At 37.2% G+C, this 10,778-nt stretch overlaps 1 long non-coding RNA gene across 1 annotated transcript; it reads right to left on the bottom strand.

Annotated features, from left to right (window-relative positions):
- Positions 1-3,244: 3,244 nt before the first annotated feature.
- Positions 3,245-10,778, bottom strand: LOC118768040. The gene is made up of 4 exons (XR_005003964.1): positions 10,627-10,778; positions 6,911-7,138; positions 5,017-6,199; positions 3,245-3,372 (listed from the first exon to the last, which is right to left on the bottom strand). It is a non-coding gene; the product is annotated as an uncharacterized LOC118768040 (long non-coding RNA).

The raw sequence follows: 10,778 nt of genomic DNA, 5'->3' as shown, positions 1-10,778 counted from the left end.
TAATTTTAACAAGAAATTCAGCTGCTAATTCTAGCGCATTGGTCGAACGTGTCACTGCCTCTATCTTGTTCATCGTTAATAATCTAATTTTCTCATTAAAATTGTAAATTTCCAAGTTATTCTTCAACATAATATTTACTATGGTCAGCCAGTCACTACTGTCGTTTTGAATGCTAGTGATATAGCTGCTATCTCTAGCATCTCGGGGTAACAGTAGTGTATGTGTGTCTGTTATTGTAACTTGTTGCCATTCTGCTGGGTTTGTCACAGCTTGAAAGGAAAAGGTTGACTGAGGCAGATGTGATATGAAAGTATGTATGAGCACCAGAGTGGGGTCATTAGAGCCTAAAATATAAGGATATCCATTGATGTAGTTGTTTCTGTCCCTAGGCAACTCCGATCAAAGTTTCTCCATCTGCAACCATCCTGCCTCTTATTTAGCTATAGTGTATCTGGTACTAACTACATTATTCACTGTTTCACTTCCTTATCCAATAAGGTAGGTCACAATTCAGGGGAAAATCTGGTTGCTTTTTAAACAGATCAGACTAACAGAATAGTCAAATAGAATTAATGTGGCTCTCAGAAGCTTGCTTTCTGGAGCAAATTAATTGTGAAGAGACAAACACCAGATGGATTGAGTAAATGTTAGTGCAGGAAGTAAAACATTTCTGTTTAAGGAAGGTGGGATCTTTTGCTATTAAGTACAAAAAACAATAACAGAAATAAAAGAGTGGAAACACTAGTTTTGGATGCAAATGATGGACTTTACCATCACTAAAGACATGAACATAGCTAAGACTGCATCCCAAAGGTTGGCCCTTCACTTCAGAGCCAGAAAATAATTGAGACCCCAATAGCTGCTGACACTCTTTGAGTCTCAAGTGGAGCCCTCAATAAAGAACTGCACCCACATCTGGAATGTGGTTGCTACACACAACTGTCATAATCCTCATTTAACATCCTTTTTCCATGCTGGCATAGGTTGGATGGTTTGAGAGGAGCTCACCTGGCTCCATTGTCTGTTTTGATGTCGTTTCTATGGCTGGATGTCCTTCCTAATGCCAACCACTATACAAAGTGGACTAAGTGCTTTTTATGTGGCACCATCACTGATGTACTGCAATCAGGATCAACAGAGAAAAGACTATTTTCACAGACAAGCTCAACAATGAATGTAAAGAACTAAATGAATCTCTCATTTTCTTTTAATATTCAATCTTATATTTTACTTTATAATCATTACAGCCTCGGCACCTGCATCCTATTCCCGTATGTAGAAACACTAATATAGTCTTGTGTCTATATCAGAGCATTCAAGATTAATATTTATTTAGATTTTTTTTTACATATTTTTCAATAATTATTGACAGCCAGACTCAAGGCATTGTGTAATGGCTGTCTCTAGTGCTAGTGCCATGATAAAATGCAACCCAATACACTCAGGTAAGTGGTTAGTAACTAGAAGGATATGTAACCATATGAGGGGGATGTGGTTCCCTGTCCCATGTAGAAATGCACCAACTCTGAACAAGAACCAGCTAGGATTGTGATGATTTGTTCAGGCTCTAACAGCATAGAAAGCAGACATAGAATGAATTTGATAATAGCAGAGTATTATAAACGTTTAAGATGAATTTTATGCAGTTAAAGTAGCCTTTAAAGCTTCCAAAATCCAAACAAAACAGATGTAAGTATATCATGTTATTCTCTTTTGGTTTTCCTGTGTGTGAGAAGAATAAGAAAAGTGTTTTCCATTGGTTTAAGTTCCAGCGAAGGATTTAGAAAGTATATTTTAACTTCATTCAGTGTATCTCATCTGTATTTATATACTTGGAGGCTGAATGCAACAGTGGGGAAAAAAAAACATTGAACAAAAATGCCTTGTATTGATAATGTTCTTTCATGGCAAAACTGACTTTTCTTTCCCTGTTTCTGATATTTATAAAATAAATACCAAACAAAATAATGGAACGGATATAAAAACTTAAAAACATCTTGTCCAATGACTGATTGCAGTAAGAAGAATACCATACTTCAGAATAGATTTATAGTTGTTGATGAAGGCCCAAGGAGGGATCTAATGAAACTAACAAGGTCTGATCAATAAGTATCCAGACTGTTGCCATAGTAATGAAGCTAACACATGCAGAGTGAAGCCACTTGGCACAAATTGATCTTGAACTCTGCTGTGCATGTGCACTAAGTTTTAACATTCTAGCTCACTTCAGCTGTTCACAGCAGTGATTGGAAGGAAGGTGTGTAGCATGTGATTGTTGCTTTGACCATGACAAAGAAAGTTGTCATGGCAAGACCTGCTCAGAGGCCTACGCAATGTTGCAGAAAGAGCATGAGTGGTTCAGACTTTTCCAAGATGGCCATAAAAATTTTGATATTGAGAGACCCACAACCAGCAGAATTGAGAAAAACATCGCAGCTGTGAGGGGAAATTGTCGAATCCCCATCAGTGAGTTATTGAAGGATGTGCAGATTAGTTACGGTTCAGTTCAGTCCATTATCCCTGAATATTTGGGTATGAGATGCATGTCTGCCAAGTTTGTGGTAAAACTGCTTTCAGCTGACCAAAAAGATATCTGGATTGTGTCGAGAACAATGAAAACTTTTTGAAAACTTTATGTAGGCCTCTGAGCAGATATTGCCAAACTTTTGGCAAAATTTGATGCAGATTCTCTATTCAAATTCCTCTGTCATGGTTAATGCAACAATTGCATGCTACACACCTTACTTCCAAGCACTGCTGTAAACAGCAGAAGTGAGCTACAATGTTAAAACTTAGTGTGAATGCACAGCAGAGTTCAAAGTGAATCCATGCCAAGTGGCTTCACTTTCCATGCTTTAGCTTTGTTACTATAGCAACAGTCTGGAAACTTATTAATCAGACCATGTATCAAAGTTCCAATTACATCTTCTTAATAACTACAAAAACAAATCAATATAAATACATATAAATAAAAACCAACAAACTTATTATTTTTCAGTTTTACTTTTTATTCCATATTGTGTTTTTTTTTACTTTTCCAAAAGTTTCTTAAATACAATTCTTTGTTTCTTCTGCAAATTCCTTTCTCCAGCCATTTCTTTGATGTTTCACATGGAAGGAGGTGAAGAATAAATAAGTCACAGAAAGAAACTTGCTATTCAACAGTTCTCATCTCAAACATATTCAGTATTAATCAAGCATTGGCATCATTCGTCATCACCATCTTCCTGTGTTTCCATATATTTATATTTGATTTGATGCCATAATTTCTGAAATATAACCAAGTTGATATTAAAATAACTCTTAAATGATTTAATAAAAAACGGTTTTGTCAGTGTTTCTCCCCCATTTCTATCAGACATCTGAAGTCCCTTTCTCTCCCTAATTATGAACAAACCCTTGTATATTATCAATCATCAAAATTAATAATGATAAATATAATTAGTGCATTTGTGATGTTATGTCTCTAGCAAATGACAGATCTGGACCTCTTCGTGTAATCATAACATATATTCTCCCTTTGTATCGTTTAATATAACATTATTGAATATAACTTTCAAAAATGGACTTCACTCTGACATCTATAAGAACATTCCTTTGGATAAAGACATTTTATTTGAACAACAGATGTAATAAAAGTGTGTAGAGACTCTTCTCTTGGTTGAGTTACCGTACACTACACAAGTCTGTTCCTTGCATCTGACAATGGAACATGTGTGTCCTGGATTCTTTCTGAAGAATGTCTCTGAAATCCTCAACACATTGCTAAATGAGATTTTGTGCCTTTATGGCTAGATATCAATGAAATTTTTAACTCAGTGGATGAAGCTGAAGACAATTGAGATATGGTCTCAAAGTATTTTCCTAATAATGATATTTCCTTTAGGAACAAATGTCTTTAGATTGGTAAAAATCTTCATAAACAAAAAGAAAGTCAAACAAGGAAGAGAGAGAAGTGTTTCTCCTCTGCAACACTTGGAACAACCAACACATGAAATGCATGAACAGTGTGTGGCTTCTAACTGTTAAGTGAAAGACTTTTTAATTATTTAAGAGAGAAATAAATCCATAACCTTTTAAAGGAAGGAAACCCCAAAAGTTTTTTGTCTTTTACTGGTTTCAGTCATTAAACTGTGGCCATGCTGGGGCACCAACTTGAAGAACTTTTAGTTGAATGAATCAACCTCAGTATTCATATTTTTTATACATCAACACCAGTTGTCAAGCAGTGGTGGGGGACAAATGCAGACACATGAATATATAGATGGGCTTCTTTTCAGTTTCCATCTAAGAAATCTACTCACAAGACTTTGGTCGGTCGAAGGCTATAGAAGAAGACACTTGTGCAAGGTGCCACTGTGTTATGACATTTTTCAACAGAAATATACATAAATATATTATTTTTATCATTTCATCAAGGGAAGGCCAGAAGTTATTTGTTGAGAGCCTCCAAGGTAATGGGAAGTAGGAAGAGGTTATCTCAAACCAAGGGCCCATCCTGAATGCTTGCAACAGAGTGATTGTCATTTAAAGGTACCCAAAGACCAGATAATGATGTTAACTCAGAATGTAAAGAACTGGAAGAAATATGACAAGATGTCTAGTCTGAATCTTCAAAATTTCCAGTTGTGGACTGTCACTTTATTTTATCAAACCTGAAAGAATGAAAGGCAAAGTTGACCTTGGTGAGATTTGAACCCAGAAAGCTGGAACAATGATTAGCATTTCTTACATAGGCACAAGGCCACCCATTTAGGAGGGGGTGGTTGATTAATTGATCCTAGTTCTTTATTCTACCAACCTTGTAGTGAGGTTGTTGAGGGACTTTCCTAAATAAACTGAAAGAAAAATGGAACAGACAGGACATTAAAGACATTTATAAGAAAGAGAAAAAGGAAAAAGAAGAGTTTTGATGGATGAAGTCCCCAAGTGTTGGAACAGAAAAGTTAACAAGGTCATGATATTGCCAGTTATTACTGGGACCTTGAGTAGTGACAAAGAATTTGGGAGCAAACCTTGAAAAACTTGATCGTAATTTGGGGTTAGAGGCAGTTCAGAAAACATGTTTATGGGGTTTAACAAGAATTATCCAGGAAGTCCTTAATACAATGTAAAAAATGATATGAAGACTAAATAATACTTTTATTGAGACAGTCTAAAATGTTTCTTAGACTAAAGAAAGGGTTTCGTTGGAAGCAAAATTAAACTGAGCAGAATTCCATAAAACAACAGATGAAAATAATAATTAAGAAATAAACCTCATTATAATGAAAATTATATTGATAACATACAAAGACCTTGCTGGGTAATTAGAGCTAATTGTCTTGTGAAAGGGAACAAAGCAACACCTGTCTACATGTCAACTATAATGGAACTTATGCAAAGGTGTTTCTAAAGACATCAAAGTTGCAACATTAAGTTTAGAAAAATAGAAAGTTGTTGTGTTGATACCATTTCAAAAAGTATCAGCAATGTCAGTGAAATAAGGTTGCTTACACCAAGGGGCCAAAACAGTGACCCATTCAACTGATAGGCCTGAACATCTGTTTGTCATAAAGACACACTGAAGTTATTATCTCTGGTCTTTAATTGATCAAGAGAATATCTTGTATCGAAAGCAATGTAGGGATGAGTGTGAGTATATGATAGTGTAGAAACATCTAGTTCAATACTACCTTAGTAAAGCTTATTGCTCAACACTGTTAATTAAGCCCGGATGATAAACTTGGAACCAGTCTAGTGTGAGAATACAGAATCTCTTCCCTATTAAAACTCTTACTAGACTCCCTACAGACATACATAGTAAGTGGGGGCTGTTGTAGGGAAACTCAAAGCAGCAGTGGGTCCCAGAGATAATGTGCAGCTTCATTATGATGGATATTCTCTGGCACTTAACAACCAGCCTGCTGCCATGTGGCTATTTGATTACATAACATCCTGAGAGAAAAACAATGTGACAATCAGATTGAAGGCAGTTTCCAACAGAGTTCATATCTGGCAGCTGGGGAAAGTAGTGAGTGCCTTGGGGGTTTACTGGATCTATCACTTTCACTGCAAAGACACCAACACTGGTAAATACCTACACTGAATGTCACTATGAACTTCAACGTGCAGGTACCTGTTCCTGCATTATGCATTTTGGATCCTATAAAAGTTGGCCCTGAGAGTGGGAAACTTTGTTTTAGATCTCCACAGAGGCTAAGTGAGAGCTAGTCCTATCCAAGGACTGTTCTAACCAAGAAGAACTTAGGAACAATGGCCTAAAATCACTCACTTAGGACAGTTCCTGGATAGGAAACTGCACTTGCCAGTAGGTTTCACAGATAATTCACAGAAATATCATCCTGGTTCATCATATGAACATTATCAATTCAGAGATTTTATATATGTGTGTGTGTGTGTGTGTGTGTATATATAAAAGCATGAAAATAAAAAAACAGACTGCAGTTTGCAAAAGAAGTGGCAGCTGAATGAAGGAGGTTATCATGGAATATATTGAGAAGAAGAATTTGGTCAGTCAGACTGGAATGAAAGATGAGGATAGCAGTGCAGAATGGCAGGAGGAATACATTGAAGTTAAGGACAGAAGGATGGGGATTCATTAACTGAAGAGAAAAGGAGATTTATGATAAATCCGTTGATAAAACTGGGAACTGCATGATTAAGGGTGATTACAGCTGCAGCCAGCTTGATGTGGTGATTCTATAGAAGAAAAGAATGAAGAAATAGAGAACCATGTTACAAAATGGGCCAAAAAGACTCCCACATTCCATTTATGATAGTGTCAATGCCCGTTGGCACCACCACCTGAGGGCGGTGCCAAAGTCATTCTGATCACCAGGAGACAAGTATTACAATGCAACAGTATGTAGAATACATGTAAAGGTGTGTGTGTATGTATGTCTACACATATATACGCACACACACCCTTTACATATATTCCAAATACTGTTAGCAGTGTAGGATATTCACTTTAACATTTGTCTCCTGGCGATCAGAATAACTTTGGCGAGGCCTCAGGTGCCGGTGCCAACGGGCATTGACACTATCAGGAAATGTGGTGGCTCTTATCTCTCTCTCTCTCTTTGTATGTATATATATATATATATATATATATATATAATATATATATATATACTCTTTACTCGTTTACTTGTTTCAATCATTTGAATGCGGCTATGCTGGAGTAACGCCTAAATATACATACACACACATATATATTGTGAGTGTGTATGTGATATAGATGTACACAGATCCCAAAACAATTAAACGTTTAATTTCCTAATAAATTCCTATAATATATTTATAAATCTAGACACCTTATTCCAATGTAATACAATAAAGTCAGTTTCATTACCGATGTTAAGTTTTTACAATGAATATAAGTTTTTTCTGGAAAATATTGAAACATTTAAAAAAAAAAAGATAACCATCGAACTAAGACAGGGCTACTAATAAGTATTTCTGAAATAATATCTTCTTGCTGGTATATTTAATATTTATTTGACGAAACAGAATTTAGAAATGTTTATTTTATTTCAAGATTAAAAGCAATTTTGACCTTGACTAAAATATTTTGATTCTGAAGTTCATTAATTAAAAGTAAAAGATTTCACAGTGAATTTAAAATCCTTGTTATACATTTTTGATGTTATTTAAATGAAATATGAAGACTAAATAAATATTTGATGAAATATTTCGGGAGAGAAATGAAAAAGCGTGGACGAGGTTCTTTACTTACTCCTTGATTCATTCGAGCAAAGACGTAGTCTCCGCCTTCGTCGACGATCCGTTCGAATAAGAAGGCACCACATATAACGGTCAATGCAAATGTCGATGTTCGTCGAAACAAGGCGTTGTATACTTGGTTAAGTAACGACATTTTGAGCAGGAGTTTGAGAGAAGAGAAACAAGAAACAGCGGAAGAGGATCGGAGTCGAATGGAAGGTCAGAGAATTGGGATGGAAGTGGAGGACTGAAGGTGGTTTGTGCAAAAACCAGGAATATTAAAACGAAACGAAGAACTATAGCGTGTGTGTATATGTGTACGCTCACGCGCATGTGCGTATGTGTGTGTGTGTGAGTGTGTGCTCGCGCGCGCGTGATAGAGCAACCAGAAAAAACACCTTAATACGTAATAAGATTTTTTAATATATATACCCAAGCCTATTCCCAATTTATTTTAGGAGCGGGTAGCCATATAAGACACACACCAGGCATTCCATTCGTTTCCCAGCTCAACGCAACCCGTGATGTTAGCAGCGGGGACCGATAACATATGTTGGTTTACCCCCGCCGCATCATGCTGGTTCCGTACTGCTTTGAGCAATATCAATTCACTCATCCGTCCACAAACACTCACCAAGTTTTCCTATCATTTATAAACTCTCTTGCCTCTCTCACTCCAACACCTCTGACCACCAAAGCTTTCCTCACTCCATCCATCCACACAAACCGAGGTCTGCCTCTGGTTCTGCTGCCTTCATCACCCTCCTTACCATCCGCTCCCTTGTATGACTCTAAACTACACCCGGTAGCAGAAGCCTGGGGCCCTGGTTTCAGGGTTTGAGGAGTGTAGAACGACCTCTTATCCAATATTGTTCCCAGGTCCATTCTGGCCCAGAGTGGTAGAACTTGTAATGGTCCCAGCTAGGGGCTAACTAGCACCCCAACCCTGCGACTGGAGGGGGGGGGGGTCCGGTAAAATTCAGTCGCCGTATTCCCAGCGTGTCGTAAGAAGCCACTAAAAGGGGAGGGAGCGAGGGAACTGGGAATCCACTCCTCCTAGAACTTTCTGCTTCTTAAAAGACAACAGGTAAGAATAAACGGATCTCCGAATATACATCCCCCCCCCCTAATCAACTGTAAAAATTATGTAAGCGAATCAAGAGCTGAGAGTTTCGTCATCGCTTTTGTATCAAACTAAACTAAAATTCGTGAATTCACTCTCTATAAAATAAAAAAAAAGATTGGTTTACAATAGTTTCCAGAAATTTCGAACTTTATCATTGGAAAAAATCAATAAATTTCAAAATCATATTTTATAGGAATAGATTAATAGTTGTTATAAGATGGTGGTGAAGGGAGAGAGTAAGGGAGTCGTTGAGTAATGGGGCGGGTAATAATATGGAAGGGAACAGGGGAAAGGAAGAATTGAGAAATATGGGGGCAAAGACAAGTGATGGATTGCTTGTGTAGGGGTTGTCTGAGGTTATAATATATCATAAGGGCGAGTATGGACGGACGGTGTGAGGATAAGGGACAGGATGGGAGCAATAGACTAGGGGTGAGAGGAATTCTGAGTCACTGAAGGAGAAAAAGGAATGAGTGGGGAGATTAGAAGAAGTTTTGAGGAGATGGAGAAGTTGAGGAAGTGGTGAGTGAGTATAGTGAGGAAAAGGAGAAAAAAGGAGGTTGCAGGATACCACAAAGATAGGGGAGGGGAAAGGGTTAAAGTGAGGATGCTGTGGAAGCATCTCATCCCGATAAACAGACTCTGCAGTATCCACGAACTTTTGCCCAAATATAAGACTCTCATATAGACTCACAACAACTTTTCTTTTTCTTTGCATGCACCTCTTTTTTTTTTTCACTTTTTAAGAAAGGACCCTATTTTCAGCATGCTGCACTGTCGTCCTTGCTAACCTCAGCAATTACCCACCACAACAGTGCCAGACACATTTCATTTCTGAACAACCTGCTAGGCATTTCACACAATGCAATACAGCAAGAAAATCTGCGATGTCATGGATTGAGAATACACTCACTCGCTCACCTGAGCTTATTCTACGGTAAATTTTGATGAGTGCACCTGCACCTGTGTATGGGATGCGGACAGAAGTCCCTTGGACAGAAGTCCCTTGGACAGAAGTCCCTTGGACAAAAGCTCCAAGGTTATATTTTTCGTTTTTTTCTTCTTTTTACTTGTTGCAGTCATTAGACTGTGGCCATGCTGGGGCACCACATTGAGGAATTTTTAGTCAAATGTATCGACCCCAGAATTTTTTTAAATGATTTTTCAATCAGTGTATAAAGGTTTCCCCACATGCTAGAAATAACAGCCAAATCTCTTGAAAATTTTTTATAATTCCCTCCGTTATATTTTTAGGTTATTCTTCAATTTTTTGTTATTTTCTAAAAATCTTTTTACTTGTTTCAGTCATTGGACTGCGGTCATGCTGGGGCACTGCCTTGAGAAATTTTTAGTCGAATGTATCGACCCCAGGATCGTTTTTAGGTGATTTTCAACCAGCACATGAAGTTTAACCTAGACATGCTAGAAATAACAGCCAAATCTTAATTTTTTTAAAAATAATTTCACGTAAACAAAAAACGCGAATCGCAGTTGTAAAAAAAAACTTTTATTTTCCAAAATTCCAATTTTTAAGTAAACAAAATATATTCAATCGAAAATTAATAAGTAGAATAGAATAACAGTACACAAGACTCTTTGCTACTCCATCTACATATTGTCTGAATTCTATCAAAATTACATACATACATACATACATACATACATACATACATACATACACATACATACATACATACATACATACACACATACATACATACACACATACATACATACATACATATATTTGTATATATGCATGCATATATACTTATGTCAGGTCTCTTTCGAGTGCTACTGACAACATGTAATCGAGTACAACCTGTTGCATGGTCGGGCCGTCGGCGTCTAAACGGCAACCCCACCAAGCTTGCTTGGTGAGGAGGGTGTTTGTTGGACACCCTGCGGGATGAAAAACAAAAC

Source organism: Octopus sinensis, linkage group LG26, assembly GCF_006345805.1.
Source record: "Octopus sinensis linkage group LG26, ASM634580v1, whole genome shotgun sequence".
Lineage (NCBI taxonomy): Eukaryota > Metazoa > Mollusca > Cephalopoda > Octopoda > Octopodidae > Octopus > Octopus sinensis.
The sequence above is the reverse complement of the archived record's forward strand: the minus strand, read 5'-3'. Positions and strand labels throughout refer to the sequence as shown.